Raw genomic sequence first — 20,688 nt, 5'->3', positions numbered from 1 at the left:
TTTACCATTTCAAGGAGCAGCTCCTCAGGGCCCCTCCATAACAACAGTACATCATCCACGAAACGAAAATACTGGAACAAATGTCCCATGTATTTGGGATTGTTTAGAAACATAGTGCGCTCAAGTGATTCTACAAAAATGTTGGCGATAGAAGGAGCAGCAGGCGACCCCATACTGGCCCCCTGTCGCTGTATGTAGAACTGGTCATGGAACCTGAAGTAATTGGACTTGAGAATTAATTCAAGACTATCCAACAAAAAGTATACCAGACCGTTGGGGAGACTGGTTTCCAACAGCCTATCCTCTATCACTGAGATAGCCTCATCCTGAGGTATCGCAGTGAAGAGGCTCTGAATGTCTAGGCTGCAAAAAATGATGTCATTAGGTACATCACCCATTGCTTCCAGCCTCCTCAAAAGGTCAGTAGTGTCCATGAGACAATGCTTAAATGACTTGACGATAGGTTGTAGGTGAACATCCAAAAAACCTGCCAATGGGTATAGTGCTGACCCCCTACTGGATACAATTGGGCGCCCAGGAGGGTCCAACAACTGTTTGTGTATTTTGGGTAACAAATATAACAAGGGCACACTTGGGAAATCCACTGTCAGTCCCCTTGCCACTTTGTCATCTATCACCCCATCCTCCAGTGCGCCCATCAACAACCAATCTACTTTTTCTTTTACCTTGCTGGTGGGGTCACTTTCACATTTACTGTAATGAGTACTGTTAGACACCTGCCTAAAACCTTCATTCAGGTATCCCTGCTTATTTTGTATTACTGTGGCCCCCCCTTTGTCAGCTTTGGTAATAATAATCTCCGGGTTATCAGCCAGTCCTTTCAATGCAGCGTTCTGCGCCGCCGTTAAATTTGGATGCGCATATCTGCTGTTGTCCCATTTAGATTTTATTTCACTTTTAACAACCTTTTCGAAGTTGTCAATAGCTGTGAACTGTTCATCAGGACACCAATCTGACCGTTGCATGTATCTAGACAGTCTATCGTCCATGACATTCTCAGGCCCATGATCCTTGAAAAAGGCCTTCAGTCTGAGTCTCCTGGTAAATCTGAACTGATTACTGCTGATTATTGTATTTTCTAGTTGTACTTACTGTACTAAGGACACTCACTGTTCATAGGCTAGCTCCTGCGTGTGTGTGCGTGCACTGTCTGTAGTGTACACACACTCTATTTCCTTCTACTGAATCATCTGATTACTACTGATTATTGTATTTTCTAGTTGTACTTACTTACTGTACTAGGGACACTCAGTCACTGTTCATAGGCTAGCTCCTGCGTGAGTGTGTGCGTGCACTGTCTGTAGTGTACACACACTCTATTTCCTTCTACTGAATCTGATTACTACTGATTATTGTATTTTCTAGTTAGTGTACTAGGGGACACACTCACTGTTCACTGTTCACACTTACTGATTACTGATTATTGTATTTTGTATTTGTACTGTACTAGTAATCACTTAGCGATCTAATCACATTAGTGTCACCTCACCCACCAACCCACTCCATTAAAGTACCCCACCTTTTCACCCGCCCTTTTAAAAAACTTTTTTGTTTACGCCCAAAACATCTAAGATGTCTGGAAGTGGCAGCCAGCGTGGTTTGGGCAAGGGGAAGGGCAGCAAGGGAATCAGGAGGAGAGGGAGCAGCATTGTGGCAAGCCGCGCCACCATGCACAGTTCCGCAGCAGCAGCAGCTGCGTCAGTGGCTAACATTCCTCCCATAGCCACTGGCCGTGGACGCCTTGGGCGCCCAGCAGGAGCATCTGCAACTCACGCTGCAGAGACACAGCAGCAGCAGCAGCGTCAGTGGCTAACATTCCGCCTTTAGCCACTGGCCGTGGACGCCTTGGGCGCCCAGCAGGAGGATCTGCAACTCACGCTGCAGAGACACAGCAGCAGCGTGTAGTACCTGCTCCTATTTTCCTCCAGCCGGGTCGGAAACGTCCCATTGAGGAAAAGGATGCAGCCACTGTGATGCAACTGATGACGAAGGATGAGCAGCCCGCCATCAGCTCTGCATCCGAGGCCTCCACCCTCACCACCACCACCACCCCTGTTCGCAGCAGCCGCCCAGCAGGGCCTGGGGAGGAGGCCAGTTCACCGTCAGTTGGCGACCTGTCATTCGGCAGTCTTTTGACTCCAGGCATCATGAGTCAATTGTCTGCTGTTGTTGGCGATTTTGAGGAGGAGATGCTGATGGGCACTTTGAGGGAGGAGGGATTGGACAGCAAGACTGTGGCGACAGTCAAGCAGCCCATCCATGCATCAGGAGAGGAGTTTGGGGGGTCATCATCCCAGCAGGACATGTTTCAGGAGGGGGAGGATGATGATGATGATGACAGGCTGACAGACAAAGACTGGGTGCTACCACCAGCTCCTGGGGATGTCATCATCAGCAGCTCTGAGGAGGAGGAGGAGGAAGCGCTTGTGGGCCTTGCAAGGAGGCGCATCATTGCAAGCATTGGCAGCAGTAGGCAGGTCCCACAGCCTGCTGGTGTCTCAGGCTCAGCAGCAGCAGCAGCAGCATCTGCCAGTACCACCACCAGCCGCACCCAAGCCCCCCCCCCCCCCAACCACCACAGGGAGACAGGCAGCAGCGGCTCCAGGCTGTAGGGGGGTTTTCTTGTAACCAATCTGGCAATTTTTCACCATGCCCACAGTTTACAGCAAGTACGCCACTTGCAACCACTGTCAGCGGAAGTTGAGCAGAGGTGCAGACCCCTTAAAGTTCAGCACCAGCTCTCTTATTAACCATCTTGCTGCTAAACATTACCACCAGCATGAGGAGTTCCAGAGGCTGAAGGCATCTGGTGCTGGCAGCGGCACCACACCCATCACTGCACAGCCTTCAGCAGCAGCAGCAGCAGCAACAGCAGCCACCCGCCCTCCTGCTCCTCCAGCACCACCAGCAGGAGTGCGGAAACGCACTGCTCCTCCCCCCTCTGCAACTCCTGCCGCCGACACTGAGGCCTGTTCTGGCAGCCAGTCCTCAGTGGCCTCCTCTGCTGTCTCCGCTGATTCCCGTGCTAGCAAAAGGCGACGCCAGAGCCTTTTGAGCGAGTCCTTCCAGGGGGTGGTTAGGGCTCTGCCTCCCAGCAGCCGTCGCATGCGGCAGCTGAACGGCTTGCTGGCACGGGCCATGTGCTCCCAACTCCTGCAGTACATGCTCGTGCAGGAGGAGAGCAACATGCGTGCGCTGCTTGCTTGTGCAGCCCCAGACTGGCAGCTCCCCATCAGACACTTCTTCGCCCGCCAGGTCATGCCTGCACTGCACCGCTTTGTGATGGCCAATGTGGAGCGAGGGCTGGAGCACGCGGTTGGTGAAAGGATCCACGTCACCATGGACTCCTGGAGCAGCCGCTTTGGGACAGGCCGCTACCTGTCCTTCACTGTCCACTGGGTCAGCTTGGTGGAAGGGGGTGAGGATGGGAGAGCAGCAGTGGGCACAGCAGCAGCAGCAACAAAGTGGGTGGTGCAACCCCGCAGGGTCAGGGGAACTGCAGCAGCTTCCTCCGATCCTCTGCCATCCTCCGGCACACCTGGCCAAACCCCCCGCCTCAGCAGCAGCGTGAAGCCACGCCACTGCCAAGCGCTGCTGCAGTTGGTCAGCCTTGGGAAGACCAAACTGACAGCAACCCATGTGTTTGCCAAACTCCAGGAGCAGGAGAGGATTTGGCTGACCCCCAGAGGCCTCAGAGTCGGAGAGGTGGTGGCCGACAATGGGGCCAATCTGGTTTCCGCAATCGACAGGGGAAACCTGACCCACATCCCCTGTCTTGCCCACGTGCTGAACCTGGTGGTGCAGAAGTTCTTGCGCACCTACCAGGGGATGGGCGAACTGCTGGAAACGGCAAGGAATGTTGTGCGTCACTTCCGGCGCTTGCCTGCAGCCTCTGCGAGCCTGGAAGACGTGCAAAAGGAGCTGGAGCTGCCACGCCATCGGCTGATCCTTGACGTTCCAACTCGCTGGAACTCCACCCTGTCGATGTTGGAGTGTCTGGTTGAACAGAAGCATGCTGTCAACCAGTACCTTGCCCTGGCCACTGTGTCCACCGCTCAGAAAAGGGACAAGACCAGCAACATCCCGTCCATCGTCCCCGATGACGACTGGGGGCACATGCAGCAGGTGTGCTTAGTGCTGGCTCCCTTTCTGCAGGCCACCAACATGGTGAGCAGGGACCATGCTATGGTGTGCGAGTGGGTGCCCCTGGTTTGTCTGCTGAGCAGGGCCCTCGATGCTTTGCTGGAACAGGGAGCGGCAGCCTTGGCCCAGCAGGTGTGGCATGCAGCTGCACAGTCCACCTCTGAGGGGGAGGAGGACTTGGTGGAGGTCCCTGACCTTGCTGCTGATGAGGGGGATCAGCACAGTGCAGCTGAGTTGGTGCGGGGGTGGAGAGAGGATGAGGCGGCAGAGGAAGAGGATGAGGACAGCACTGCCGTCAATGTGCCAGCACACGTGGCCCGCCTCTTCCCAATGGCAGCGCACATGCTGACGTGCCTGCGCAGGGACCCCAGGGTGATCCAGATGAAGCAGAGGGAGGACATCTGGATCAGCATGATGTTGGACCCGCGCCTCAAGGGGAAGTTGAGCCAGTTCCTGCCTCCTGCAGGAGGAGACCCAGCGCAACAAATAAGGAGCTTGCAGCAGGGCCTTGTTGAGCGCTTGGAGGAAGCCTTCCCCCAGCCTTCCACCCCCACTGTCCAGTCAGCACAGAGGCAGCAGCAGGTGCCTGCATCCAGCAGCAAGTGCCCCACAGACCTGCTGTCTCTCAGCAACGAGCTCTACAGGACTGTAGAGGCTCCGGCAGCAGTGACTAGAGAGGAGGTGCATGCAGCAGCATCCTCCTCCGGTCACAGCCAGCGCCTGACCCGCATGGTGGCTGACTACTTGGGGTCCTACAGCGGGCTTGACAGCGATGTCCCTGTTGATCCCATGGAGTATTGGGTCAAGCGCCTGGAGATCTGGAGCGAGCTGGCGCAGTACGCCCTGGAAGTGCTGTCCTGTCCCCCTTCCAGCGTGCTGTCCGAGCGCTGCTTCAGTGCAGCTGGTGGCGTGGTCACAGAGAAATGCTCACGTCTGTCTTACAAGTCTGTGGACAGACTGACGTTTCTCAAGATGAACCAGGCGTGGGTGGAAGGCGAGTTCCTGGCCCCTGTTGTCGGCGAGAGGGGGACATGAACTGGCTGCCGGAACCATCGTTAATATGCCTTTACCACCTCCTGGCTCCTGCTCACTACTAAGCCAGCCTGGTTCAGTTTGACTATTACGTCGCCTGTAGCCACACATTTTACACCTACAGTGGGCTGCTGTGTACTGCCCTTCTGCTGTCTGTCTGTGTTTCCCACTGCCAGGGTACACAGATTTACCTTCTGCTGCCACTCTGCCACCAGCTATTACGTCCAACAATAGCTATCTGTTAAATTTGCCTTAAAAAAAAAAAAAAAACAATAATAAAAAAAAAGGTTTAATTTTTCTGAGGTGCCCGGGTTGAAAACTGTGTTGTCCCAGTTGTGTATTGGACACGATGTGGGCTGCACGACCGCTGTCTGGGACCTCCTGTTTAGTGTTGGGCGAACATCTAGATGTTCGGGTTCGGGCCGAACAGGCCGAACATGGCCGCGATGTTCGGGTGTTCGACCCGAACTCCGAACATAATGGAAGTCAATGGGGACCCGAACTTTTGTGCTTTGTAAAGCCTCCTTACATGCTACATACCCCAAATTTACAGGGTATGTGCACCTTGGGAGTGGGTACAAGAGGAAAAAAAAATTTAGCAAAAAGAGCTTATAGTTTTTGAGAAAATTGATTGTAAAGTTTCAAAGGAAAAATTGTCTTTTAAATGCTGGAAATGTCATGTTTCTTTGCACAGGTAACATGGTTTTTACCGCCAGGCAGTCATAAATGTAATAAAGATAAGAGGTTCAATAAACAGGGACCGGTAACGCTAACCCAGCAGCAGCAGCAGCACACGTGATGGAACAGGAGGAGGCGCAGGAGGAGAAGGCCACGCTTTTTGAGACACAACAACCCAGGCCTTGCATGAGGACAAGAAGCGTGCGGATAGCATGCTTTTTACCGCCATGCAGTCATAAATGTAATAAAGATAAGAGGTTCAATAAACAGGGACCGGTAACGCTAACCCAGCAGCAGCACAGAGCACACGTGATGGAACAGGAGGAGGCGCAGGAGGAGAAGGCCACGCTTTTTGAGACACAACAACCCAGGCCTTGCATGAGGACAAGAAGCGTGCGGATATAGCAGCAATGCTTTTTGCCGCCATGCAGTCATAAATGTAATAAAGAGAAGAGGTTCCATAAACAGGGACCGGTAACGCTAACCCAGCAGCAGCACAGAGCACACGTGATGGAACAGGAGGAGGCGCAGGAGGAGAAGGCCACGCTTTGAGACACAACAACCCAGGCCTTGCATGAGGACAAAAAGCGTGCGGATATAGCAATGCTTTTTGCCGCCATGCAGTCATAAATGTAATACAGATGAGAGGTTCAATAAACAGAGACTGGAAACGCTAACCCAGCAGCAGCACACATGATGGAACAGGAGGAGGTGCAGGAGGAGAAGGCCACGCTTTTTGAGACTCAACCCAGGCCTTGCATGAGGACAAAAAGCGTGCGGATATAGCAATGCTTTTTGCCGCCATGCAGTCATAAATGTAATACAGATGAGAGGTTCAATAAACAGGGACTGGAAATGCTAACCCAGCAGCAGCAGACGTGATGGAACAGGAGCAGGCGCAGGAGGAGAAGGCCAAGCTTTTTGAGACACAACAACACAGGCCTTGCATGAGGACAAAAAGCGTGCGGATATAGCAATGCTTTTTGCCGCCATGCAGTCATAAGTGTAATACAGATGAGAGGTTCAATAAACAGGGACCGGAAACGCTAAACCATCCCAGATGTTCATTGGTCATGTTACTTGGTTGGGGTCCTGGAGTGTTGCGTAGTCGTTTCCAATCCAGGATGGATTCATTTTAATTTGAGTCAGACGGTCTGCATTTTCTGTGGAGAGGCGGATACGCCGATCTGTGACGATGCCTCCGGCAGCACTGAAACAGCGTTCCGACATAACGCTCGCTGCCGGGCAAGCCAGCACCTCTATTGCGTACATTGCCAGTTCGTGCCAGGTGTCTAGCTTCGATACCCAATAGTTGAAGGGTGCAGATGGATTGTTAGACACAGCTACGTCATCTGACATGTAGTCCTTGACCATCTTCTCCAGGCGATCGGTGTTGGAGGTGGATCTGCACGCTTGCTGTTCAGTGGGCTGCTGCTGCATGGGTGTCAGAAAATTTTCCCACTCCAAGGACACTGCCGATACCATTCCCTTTTGGGTACTAGCTGCGGCTTGCGTTGTTTGCTGCCCTCCTGGTCGTCCTGGGTTTGCGGAAGTGAGTCTGTCTGCGTACAACTGGCTAGAGGAGGGGGAGGATGTCAATCTCCTCTCTAAAGTCTCCACAAGGGCCTGCTGGTATTCTTCCATTTTGACCTGTCTGACTCTTTCTTCAAGCAGTTTTGGAACATTGTGTTTGTACCGTGGATCCAGAAGGGTATAAACCCAGTAATTGGTGTTGTCCAGAATGCGCACAATGCGTGGGTCACGTTCAATGCAGTCTAGCATGAATTGAGCCATGTGTGCCAGAGTCCCACCAGAATCCTCATCATCCTCTTGTGAGCGTTGTGATAGTTGTTGTGATGCATCATAGTCGTCACCTTCCTCCTGGTCTGCTTCTGCTGACCATTCGCGTTGAATTGTGGAAGTCCAACGTGCACCGCTCTGGCCCTCGTCAGTGGTGGCATGAAACTCCTGCTCCAACTCCAGCTGTTCCTCCTCCTCTTCTTCGTCATAGCTGCTGGGGCCAGCGTTCCCTGAGGCGGATGGCCTGATGTTGGTACCATCACGCTGATCGTTTTCTCCTTCAGATTCCCCCAGTTGCATCATGACAGCTGTTTCCTTGATTTTTAACATCGACCTCTTCAGTAAACACAGCAGTGGTATGGTAATGCTGACTGAAGAGTTGTCACTGCTCACAAGCAACGTGGATTGCTCAAAATTTTGGAGGACTTGGCAGAGGTCCAACATGTTGGCCCAATCGGATCCACAGAAGCTTGGCAGCTGGCCGGATGCGCCTCGGTACTGCGCCGTCATGTACTGGACCACTGCACTCTTCTGCTCGCAAAAGCGGGCTAGCATGTGCAGCGTAGAATTCCAGCGCGTAGGGACATCACACAGCAAGCGATGGTGGGGGAGATTGAAGCGCTCCTGCATCTTGGCGAGTGCCCCCGAAGCAGTACTGGAAGTTCTACAATGTTTGGCCACTCGACGCACCTTCAACAGAAGATCGGCCACGCCTGGGTATGTCCTCAGGAACCGCTGAACTACTAGGTTCATCACGTGCGCCAGGCAAGGGATGTGTGTCAGCTTAGCCAACCTTAAAGCGCGAATGAGATTACTCCCATTATCACACACAACCATGCCCGGTTTCAGGTCCAGCGGTGCCAGCCACAAATCCGTCTGTTCCTTTATTCCCTTCCAAATTTCCTCCCCTGTGTGCTGCTTATCCCCAAGGCAGATTAGCTTCAGCAACGCTTGCTGACGCATGCCAACAGCTGTGCTGCACTGCTTCCACGATCCTACTGCTGCTGGGTTAGCGTTTCCGGATGAGGTACAGCTTTGAGATGCGTTGGAGGAGAAGGAGTCAGAGAGGTAGGTGCTGCTGTTATCCAGTGTGAGGGACGGCGGTGCAGCTGTTTGTGGCGTGGGCAACACCCGTGCCGTAGCAGGTGAGGAATCGCTGCCAGGCTCCACAAGGTTCATCCAGTGCGCGGTAAGGGAGATGTATCGACCCTGGCCGAACGCACTCGTCCAGGTGTCAGTGGTGAGGTGAACCTTGCAGGGGTTATTTTGCTGACCACGTGCTCATGCAACTCAGGCACTGCAGAGCGTGCAAAGTGGTAGCGGCTGGGAACCACATAACGTGGGATGGCCACTGACATCATGCCCTTGAAGCTGTTTGTCTCCACCAATCGATATGGCAGCATTTCGCAGGCCAGAAGCTTGGCTATGCTGGCTGTTACTGCCACGGCCCGGGGGTCATTTGCTGGCAATTTCCTCTTGCGCTCAAACATCTCCGACACAGACAACTGAACCGTAGCGCTGCACACGGAAGGGCTGTTGGTTGTTGTGTTTGAAGAACACTGGGAGACCTCAAGAGCACTACTCCGGAAAGTGACAGTGTCAGCGTCGTCTGATGTTTGTGAATGTTGTGAACCACGCAATGGCTGGGCTACTGCTGCTGCTGAGGCGGGTCTGGTGAACCCAAGGGAGGCAGTGTTGTTTCTGGTACCCTGTCCTGACGCGTTTGCCCAAAGAGTGGGATGTTTGGATAGCATGTGACGGCTCATGCTGGTGGTGGAGAGGTTGTTAATACTTTTCCCCCTGCTCAGGCGGGTCTTGCACACCTTGCAAATCGCCATGGTAACATCCTCAGTGCAGTCTTCAAAGAAAGCCCAGACTTTGGAGCACCTGCCTCCTTGCTGGCGATTTCTGTTTGCTCCTCTTTTGCCTCTCACTTGAACTTCCACGCTTGTGGTGCCTGAAATTGCGCGCCGCCTACCTTGTGGCACAAGGCGAGCTCGTGCAGCAGTGGGTTCTTCAACAGACTCATCTGTGCTGCTGCTACGACGGCGATGTTCTCGTTCACAAACAAAATCTGGGTCTCTGTCCACATTGTCCATACCCTCCTCTTCCATCTCCTCAAACTCGTCATATGTCATTGTGGGCCGCCGCCGTGGAGTAGAGCTCCCCACAACAACCTCTGCGCAGCACACTCCAACGTCGTCTTCCAGATCTTGTCGGCCGACCTCCTGCAATTGCAACCCCTCCTGCCCAAATTGCTCTGGGATTTGGGTTTCCGAGTCCTCTTCGGACTCGCCTTGTATTTCAGTGCGCGGTGCATTTCCCACAGTTAACGGTTGTGAATCCAGGCACAACATTTCTGGCTGTTCCTCCATTGACCTTTGAAAGGTGGAAGTTTGTTGGGCTGGGAATAGCTCCTGCGAATACCCCATTGTGTCCTGAGGTAATTCATCGGACTGGTTATCTGGCAGTTGTGTGCGTGGTGTCGCTGCCGGTTGTGTCAGCTTTGTGCCCACTGGCTCCTTGTAACTGGCTGAGGACTCGGACCTCGTGCGTGATGTGCTGGTGCTGCTTAACCCACTGCTGGACGCTTGAGAGGTCATCCAAGTAATTATCTGGTCCTGTTCTTTTGGATTTGTGAGGGTTGTTGTCCTGGACAACATGGGCGGTATTGAGTGGGTTTTCTTGGGTGCTCCCCTGTGGCCTGTACGTGAACCGTCAGGGGAAACACCTCTTCCCTTGCCCCTCCCTCTTTCACCGGATTTCTTCCTCATTTCACTTATCCTTACAGTACACGCTGACTGGCAGCAGTACAGTGGCAGTACAGAAATGCTATACAGTACCACTATTCCCAGCAGCGACACAGAGCACAATGCTATACAGTGACGGGTGAGCGGTGTACCACTATTCCCAGCAGCGACACAGAGCACAATGCTATACAGTGGCGGGTGAGCGGTGTACCACTATTCCCAGCAGACACAGAACAGTACACAGAATGCTATATAGTGTGGCTGAACGAGCGGTGTACTACTGTTCCCAGCAGACACAGAACAGTACACAGAATGCTATATAGTGTGGCTGAACGAGCGGTGTACTACTGTTCCCAGCAGACACAGAACAGTACACAGAATGCTATATAGTGTGTCTGAGCGAGGTACACAGTGGAAGTAAACAATGCTATATATAGTGTGGCTGAGAGAGCGGTGTACTACTGTTCCCAGCTGCGACACACAATGACTGGGGGGGACCCTGGCTAGCGTGGCTGGAGCGCGAACTACCCTGCCTGCCTACCCAAAGCTAAACCCACAGACAAATGGCGGAGATATGACGTGGTTCGGGTATTTATTTACCCGAACCACGTGACCGTTCGGCCAATCAGAGCGCGTTCGGGTCCGAACCACGTGACCCGTTCGGCCAATCACAGCGCTAGCCGAACGTTCGGGGAACGTTCGGCCATGCGCTCTTAGTTCGGCCATGTGGCCGAACGGTTTGGCCGAGCACCGTCAGGTGTTCGGCCGAACTCGAACATCACCCGAACAGGGTGATGTTCTGCAGAACCCGAACAGTGGCGAACACTGTTCGCCCAACACTACTCCTGTTGTGTTTATTTACAGCCCTGGTATCACCGCTAGGTACCAGGGCTATTATGTCACGCTGCCTGCCTACCTGCTGCCACACTCACACTACTCCTCCATTCCTCCTGCTGCTGCTGCTGTCGGTCTGTGTTTCCCACTGCCAGGGTACACAGATTTACCTTCTGCTGCCACTCTGCAACCAGCTATTATGTCCAACAATAGCTATATCTGTGTAATTTGCTGTAAAAAAAAATGAACCAATAAAAAAAAAAGGTTTAATTTTTATGAGGTGCCCGGGTTGAAAACTGTGTTGTCCCAGTTCAGTATTGGACACAATGTGGGCTGCACGACCGCTGTCTGGGACCTCCTGTAGTGTTTATTTACAGCCTTGGTATCACCGCTAGGTACCAGGGCTATTATGTCACGCTGCCTGCCTGCTGCCACACTCACACTACTCCTCCATTCCTCCTGCTGCTGCTGCTGTCGGTCTGTGTTTCCCACTGCCAGGGTACACAGATTTACCTTCTGCTGCCACTCTGCCACCAGCTATTATGTCCAACAATAGCTATATCTGTGTAATTTGCTGTAAAAAAAAAAAAAAAAAAAAACAATAAAAAAACAAGGTTTAATTTTTCTGAGGTGCCCGGGTTGAAAACTGTGTTGTCCCAGTTTTGTATTGGACACGATGTGGGCTGCACGACCGCTGTCTGGGACCTCCTGTTGTGTTTATTTACAGCCCTGGTATCACCGCTAGGTTCCAGGGCTATTATGTCACGCTGCCTGCCTGCTGCCACACTCACACTACTCCTCCATTCCTCCTTCTGATGCTGCTGTCGGTCTGTTTCCCACTGCCAGGGTACACAGATTTACCTTCTGCTGCCACTCTGCCACCAGCTATTACATCCAACAATAGCTATATCTGTGTAATTTGCTGTAAAAAAAAAAAAAAAAAAAAAAAAAACAATAAAAGAAAAAAGGTTTAATTTTTCTGAGGTGCCCGGGTTGAAAACTGTGTTGTCCCAGTTGTGTATTGGACATGATGTGGGCTTCACGACCGCTGTCTGGAACCTCATGCTGTGTATTTACGGCCTGGTACCACCGCTAGCTACCACAGCCTATTATGTCTCGCTGCCTGCCTCATTGACTGCCTGCTGCCACACAATCATCCTCCTCCTGCTGCTGCTGCTGAATTTACCTCCTGCTGTCTTTGTGCTATGGGCCCTCTTGGTATGAATGACCACTTGGATTTAGCCTGCTTCCTCAACCCTTGAGCTGTCCTCTCTGCATGCGGGCTCCTGTCTCTTCCCTCCTGGTGCTTGAGACCTTTCTCCTTTCCCTCTCCTCTTTAGTTCGCCACGTGATGACCGTTTAATAATCTTTTAGTTACCAATATTTTTTATAATAAAATATTTATATTTCCTTTTTCCCCCAATATGCTTTTCTTGGTAGGTCCATGTGGCGAACAGGTGTCTTTACACCATTCAGGATCTTTATCTGTTCTGAGTGGTGTTCTGGTCCATATATCTTCCCTCGCCTCTCCTCCCTCCCTTCTCCTAGGGACCTCTTCATCTAGGGTTTGTGCCCCGCCACACTGCACTTTCTCTTTTCACCCTTTTCACTCACACTTTCTGCTTTTCTTCTCCTTTCTTGCTCCCCCTTTCTCCCCCTTTTTGGCTCGGGACCATCTTATACGGCCTGTATATGTGGTGTATACGTACACCACATTGTCCTCTCCACATGTATAAGATAATGAAGCTTTTGAACTGGGATAATCCATCCCTTTTCTATGTGGGTAGAATAGAGCTCCACTCTCCATTTTCGTTGCCTAGCGACCTCGAACTGTGCTCCAGCACCCGCCCCCCGCCCCCTGCCTGATTGGCGGCGCCTGCCGCCGTCCGCGCTAGGGGGCTGGAGACGGCCGGGGTTGTCTTGGCAACGTTGTGAAGCTCTTTGCGTGCATTGCGTCCGGACCTGTGACGCGCCCGCCCCCTAGTCTAGGGGTGCGCGTGCGCGCCGCCTGTGATGACGCGCACGCTCTGGCCAATGGGTCCTTCGTCATTCTCCACAGATAGGCGGGACTCTACACGGAAGCTGGCGATATAATGGCCGCTTCCATCCAACACAGTGTGCACGAATAGCCTCCGAAGAAGCAAGGCTCACCCCAATGTGAAACGGCTGTAAGGCCGTGCACCCTCTGGCGCCCACAGTTGCCTCCCCACCTCCAGCAGAAGCACGATAAGTACCAGTTTTGGCATCATTTGAACTTTACACTCTGCATTGTTCACTGCCACATCACTGTACACTTGCTGTGTTGAAATTAAAGCTACAGTGCCAGACGCCTCTCTATTCTCTCCTTTGTACAAATGGTTATCATGTTTCAGCTATCCGCATCTTGAGCACGTAGCTGCTGCTGAGGTCTCCTGCACTATATTCAGCGTAATAATCTTCATCTGCATTGTACTGAGTGCCTACCTACCCCTCTCGAGTTTGCCTGTCTTTGTGTTTCCACTGCCAGGGAGCACATACAATGGCGCTTCCACCATGCGCCACCAGCTATTTATTATGCTCTTAAACAGCTGCATTTCTTTAAAAAAACAAAAAAAATATATATACTTTTTAATACTTTGTGATATTATTTTTAGAGGTGTCCGGGTTGAAAACTGTGTTGTCCCAGTTGTGTATTGGACATGATGTGGGCTTCACGACCGCTGTCTGGAACCTCATGCTGTGTATTTACGGCCTGGTACCACCGCTAGGTACCACAGCCTATTATGTCTCGCTGCCTGCCTCATTGACTGCCTGCTGCCACACAATCATCCTCCTCCTGCTGCTGCTGCTGAATTTACCTCCTGCTGTCTGTGTGTTTCCACTGCCAGGGAGCACATACAATGGCGCTTCCACCATGCGCCACCAGCTATTTATTACGCTCTTAAATAGCTGCATTTCTTTAAAAAAACGAAAAAAATATATATACTTTTTAATACTTTGTGATATTATTTTTAGAGGTGTCCGGGTTGAAAACTGTGTTGTCCCAATTGTGTATTGGACATGATGTGGGCTTCACGACCGCTGTCTGGAACCTCATGCTGTGTATTTACGGCCTGGTACCACCGCTAGGTACCACAGCCTATTATGTCTCGCTGCCTGCATCATTGACTGCCTGCTGCCACACAATCATCCTCCTCCTGTTGCTGCTGCTGCTGCTGCTGAATTTACCTCCTGCTGTCTGTGTGTTTCCACTGCCAGGGAGCACATACAATGGCGCTTCCACCATGCACCACCAGCTATTTATTACGCTCTTAAATAGCTGCATTTCTTTAAAAAAACGAAAAAAATATATATACTTGTTAATACTTTGTGATATTATTTTTAGATGTGTCCGGGTTGAAAACTGTGTTGTCCCAGTTGTGTATTGGACATGATGTGGGCGTCACGACCGCTGTCTGGAACCTCATGCTGTGTATTTACGGCCTGGTACCACCGCTAGGTACCACAGCCTATTATGTCTCGCTGCCTGCTTCATTGACTGCCTGCTGCCACACAATCATCCTCCTCCTGCTGCTGCTGCTGAATTTACCTCCTGCTGTCTGTGTGTTTCCACTGCCAGGGAGCACATACAATGGCGCTTCCACCATGCGCCACCAGCTATTTATTACGCTCTTAAATAGCTGCATTTCTTTAAAAAAAATATAGAAGAGAAATAAGTGAAGAAGAAGAAGACAATATAGAAGAAGAAGAAGATATATAAAAAGAAGAAGAAGGAGAAGGAGAAGAAGAAGAAGATATAGAAAAAGAAGAAATAGAAAAATAATAATAAGGAGAAGATATAGAAAAAGAAGAAGAAGAAGAAGAGGAAGAAGAAGATATAGAAGAAGAAGATGAAGAAGAAGAAGATGAAGAAGAAGAGGATGAAGAAGAAGATGATGAAGAAGAAGAAGATAAAGAAAAAGAAGAAGAAGAAGAAGAAGAAGATGAAGAAGAAGAAGAAGAAGAAGAAATAGAAAAATAATAAGAAGAAGAAGATATAGAAAAAGAAGAAATAGAAAAATAATAATAAGGAGAAGATATAGAAAAAGAAGAAGAAGAAGAAGAGGAAGAAGAAGATATAGAAGAAGAAGATGAAGAAGAAGAAGATGAAGAAGAAGAGGATGAAGAAGAAGATGATGAAGAAGAAGAAGATAAAGAAAAAGAAGAAGAAGAAGAAGAAGAAGAAGATGAAGAAGAAGAAGATGAAGAAGAAGAAGAAGATGATGAAGAAGAAGAAGATGAAGAAGAAGATGAAGAAGAAGGCCAATTTGAATAGTCAGCTCGAATAATGAGCTTGAATACCGACTCGAATAGTGAGCTCGAATTCCGAGGTCGAATCGAATAGTAAAAAATATTCGACTCAAATATTCGACCGACCTCAAATAATTTACTATTCGAATTCGACCTAACTCGAATAATAAAAAGGGGTATCCGAGCATCACTGATTATTACTATATCTATTAATATAGAACCAACATCTAATTTAGGTATATCACTGCCTGTCTTGAGAAAAGCTCACAATCTATTTTTTTTTTCAAACTCATACGTCTATCTTAGTCTAACACTGATTTCTGAAGAAGGTAGTTATTAACATCTGTATTTATATAGCATCAACATCTTCCATAGTGTTGTACAATGTACAAAAAACATACAGTAATGTGGAACATATATACATAAGCAGTTCAACATACTGTACACTCATGACATTCAGTGACACAAGTACAGATTCATACAATTGATGTCCACTCCAGTTTGAAAAAACATCACCAATACTAATAGATGTTCATTTGCTAAAACAATCAAAAACAGGAAAACACAGGGATAAAGTCCTTTCCCTGGCAAGCTTACAGTCTATAGGGTAGTGGGTGGAGATACTGGGGGGAGTAGACAAAGGGGTTGAGCAGATGAGGCCGTGAGCTTCAAATTCTAGCTATGGCAAATTGTAAGCTTGTCTGAATAAGTGTGTATTAACTTATCTGCATGTTTTTGCCTACTTAATGAGTAATGGATCCTCTTTACCTATGTACAAGTTTGCAGCAACATCAATAATGTCAATGTAAAGTTAAATCTGAAGTGAAAATAAGATTATGAAATAATTAATTGTATGTATAGTACGGATATTAAGTAGAACAATAGTACCAAGAAAAAGAGTCTCATATTTTTATTTTCAGTTATATAGCTTTATTTATAATATTGCATTGTACTGTCACCGTTGCTGCTTAGAACCCACGCTCTGTATTTTTAGCTCTTGAACAAAGCATAGCTAATGACCCTTAGAGCTTTCCTGCAGTAAAACTTATCTCAAGGTGTCTGTCACCATTTCTTGGCTTTCTAAGCTCTTCAGAAAACAGGAATGAGTTTGACCAAGTTAGTTGACTAGCTCAGAGAAGCTCTTTTGAATAGATAAAAGCTCAAATTATTTAACTCTTCCTGTATTGAAAAACAATATGGGTGTCAGAATCGGCTCTGCTGGCCTTGATTCCCTGGACGGTTTGGTTTCCTTTGCAGGTTGCATAGTTCAGTGCAGGGAAAAGAGGCCTTTTTGTCAGTTTGCAGGATTTGGGAGGCTTACTGCTGTAGGGACTGATTTGCATCCACTTACCTTGTAATCTGAGTGTCTGCTACCTGTGAAGGTTTTCAGTATAAATGTCGCTTCCTCCCAGAATTCCTTGCTTGTCATAGGTTCTGTTTGGTGAAGACTGACTTTAGAGCCTCTGTCTCTTTGTATCTTATCGCTGAATATTCTAGAGTAGTTAATTATTGGGGAGTGCACTTTGCACTCCTACTAGTGCTGTCACTTTTGTATATTATTTGTACTGTCTAGTTTTGTCTTGTCTTATCCTGGTCTCGCGTTTGCACTATCTCCTGCGGTGGCTGATAGTGAATCGTTCAGTCTAGTTCTTAGATCGCATTCGTCCTAGCTCTAGAGGTGGTGGATCTTCCTTGTTTGTGTCTTGGAGTATAACCTTGGCAGCGGTTGCTATTGGTTACTCCTGCTATCTGTTTTGTCTGGAACGAATGTGTGCTGTTGTCTGGTGTTAGGCAACCGATTAGCAAGCGTTCCCGCTATTTGCTTGTCTTTGTTTTCCATGCTCATTTGTTAGTCAGGGTTGGTACGTTTTTGTCACTGTTGCGCTTAACGTGCGGTGACCGTAATATTAACGCGCATGTCACTGTTGCGCATAACGTGCGGTGACCGCGTTCAGTTAGTCCATTTGTTATTTTCTTTGGTGTTCGGATTGTGGTTGTTTGCTGTGTCTTTCATTACTCATTTATGCTTTGTCTTTGCTCAGTCTTGTGTTTCTGACAGCAATCGCCTCTCTTGCGATTGGCTTTCTTACTCTGGTCTGTTCAGTTGTGATATGTCTACTGTTGCTGGGTGGCGACTAGATTGGTGGCCATTCATACAGTCTGTCTCTGTTCTTTCTCTCTATTGGGTTGCTACTTTTTTTATTTCCCAGTGTTGCTCTATAATGCAATTTCATCTGGCATCTGTGGATGTGCAGAAGACTTGTTCCTCTGTACTCCACAGCTCCACCTGCTGGTTCGAATTCTCCTCTACAAATATATACTGGGTACTGTTTCTGTGATTGTGGTGATTTCCATCTGTGGAAATCGCCTCCAGATCATTACATTATGACGAGCCCAACCAAAATTCCCAGTGTAGAGGGAATTTCTGAATTGTATGATTTTGTACATTATGGTTCTTGTGTCTTTAAAAGATTTAAGACGCTGAACTCTGAAACCAGAAACGATTTTATAGCAGAGTGTTCGAGATTTCTGGTGAATTCTGAATTTCAGGCCACTAGAATTTCCACTTGGGGTGCTCAGATTGCTTACAATCTTCTCCAAGGGGATCTGTTTGTGTGAGCTGATAAATGGGCTAGACACTGGAATCTGATACATAACCCTTGCAGATTTCTTGCTCATTTATTTTCTTGTAAGTTTGAAATTCCTATGCCATGCTATTTCAATGAGTTTTTTTCCTACAGTGCAAACTGCTGATTCAATTGGTTCATGCAGCACCACTCAGTCATTACCATATTCCAAGGAGTTGATGGCTCAATCTGTTGATCCAGTAATTTTCTGCAAAACTATTCAGTTTGTAAGAAAAAGTTCCAAAGGTTCATTTTCACCTGGCCAGCAGCAATCTAAAGCTGCAAAGATTAAAAAGAAAAAGTCTAAAAAATGTACTCACCTGAAAGAGACGCTTCCTGTAGCAGTTACAAGTGAAAAGTTTGCTCTAGTAAAATCTGGTGGAATTTTTCAGCCCGACTTTACCAACACATCTGAAAGTGATATAGGCAGTGTCATTTGCTATATTAAAGGTAAAAAAAAAATCTCTTTATGTTCCTGACCCCAATCCCTATGAGTGTTTTGTGGAGACAAGTTTGTGGGAGCCTCCATTTGCTTCCTGGGAAATCAGGGCTCTGATTGAAGAGTTTGACACTGATTGGAAGTTGTTTTGTAATTTCTATTTTGGAAAATATAAGCTGTGTTTGAATGCCTGTATTGACTCTATGCGCACCTTGATTGAATCTGGTGAGTGTGAGGAGCATTTGGTGAATCCAGTGATTTGTGTGTGGCAAACGATATTGTCTGAACTACATACACACCAATCAGTTAACTCCTGTAAAAACACATTGTCAGCGGGCGATTGTTCTAATTTCCCTGAAGTGAAGCAAGTCAATTTGGAGTGTGTCCAGTTCTTTAGGTCGCATTCGCCCTAGCTCTAGAGGTGGTGGATCTTCCTTGTTTGTGTCTTGGAGTATAACCTTGGCAGCGGTAGCTATTGGTTACTCCTGCTATCTGTTTTGTCTGGAATGAATGCTTGCTTTTGTCTGGTGTTAGGCAACCTATTAGCAAGCGTTCCCGCTATGTTTTTGTCTTTATTTTCCATGTTCATTTGTTAGTCAAAGTTGGTACATTTTTGTCACTGTTGCGCTTAACGTGCGGTGACCATACTATTAACGCGCTTGTTACTGTTGCTCATAACGTGCGGTGGCCGTATTTAGTTAGTCCATTTGTTATTTTCTTTGGCAATTGGATTGTGGTTGTTTGCTGTGTCTTTCATTTATGCTTTGTCTTTGCTCAGTCTTATGTTTCTGACAGCAATCACCTCTCTTGCGATTGGCTTTCTTACTCTGGTCTGTTCAGTTGTGATATGTCTACAGTCACTGGGTGGCGACTAGATTGGTGGACATTCATACAGTCTGTCTCTGTTCTTTCTCTCTATTGGGTTGCTACTTTGTTTATTTCCCAGTGTTGCTTTATCGTGCAATTTCAATCTGGCATCTGTGGATGTGCAGAAGACTTGTTCCTCTGTACTCCACAGCTCCACCTGCTGGTTGGAGTTCTCCTCTACACATATATACTGGGTACTCTGTTTCTGTGATTGTGGGGATTTCCATCTGCTTCAGCGCACTTGGTGTGCGCTGACTGTGGAAATCGCCTCTAGATCATTACAACGGGACTCTTTTCTTTGCTACTAATGTTCTATTTATTATCTATACTACACATACAATTCATTTTTTCATCAGTTTATTTTCATTTCAGATTTGCTTTCATAGTATTGGAAACATTAGGCTGTGCTGAAGTTATTCTGTGACAAATGCAACTTTACACCTTTATAAGTAAAAATCTCATTTACTTCTATTTAACTTTACAACATTGTTGTATAATCACCAAATGCACACTTTGTATTAAAGCCACACTGGGCAGTCACTTTGAGGCTGCATGAATGCCTTGAAGTTATTGTATAGCAGTGAAATTGTGCTACAGATGCATCTTTAGGAATATTCCTCTTGGATGACTGACATTTATTTGCCATGTTAATGTAAAATTATTAAGGACTGTGAAAGTGACTTTTCTCTCTTTGTAGAAAGATGCTGGGTGCATGCTAGATAGCCTTGATGATATTACGGTAAGTCTCAGGGGTGCCTCTAGCCTTTTTGTCACTCCAGGCAAGAAATCCTGTGGCGCCCCCCCATAAAAATTAAACCAAAAATCCTATACATTATAGAACACTTCACACATGATATAAGCCATCAGAGAAGGATGACTATGAAACGGGGCCCTAGGCAAGATAACACTTTGCCCTCCACTGATGGTCACCTGGCTTATTTAGTTAGATTTGGTGGGGGCTAGCAACCACCAGGCCCCTAAACTCTCTCTAGACCCTAGGCAGCTGCCTAAGTTTGCCTTGTGGATGATCAGCATTGTATGCCATACAGCACATGCTGCCAGTATGCACCTCAAATAAATACAGCATCCACACCACACGTTCCAATGGCAGTCACATTGCAAGATTGGATTATAAAGCAAGACATTTTTACTTTCAAAATAATTTTTCACAAACATTATGAGATATGCAAATATGTTACCACCTGTTAGGGTAGGACTGGAGTGGGTA

The sequence above is a fragment of the Hyperolius riggenbachi genome, chromosome 8, assembly GCF_040937935.1.
Source record: "Hyperolius riggenbachi isolate aHypRig1 chromosome 8, aHypRig1.pri, whole genome shotgun sequence".
NCBI classification, from domain to species: Eukaryota; Metazoa; Chordata; class Amphibia; order Anura; family Hyperoliidae; genus Hyperolius; species Hyperolius riggenbachi.
The sequence above is the reverse complement of the archived record's forward strand: the minus strand, read 5'-3'. Positions refer to the sequence as shown.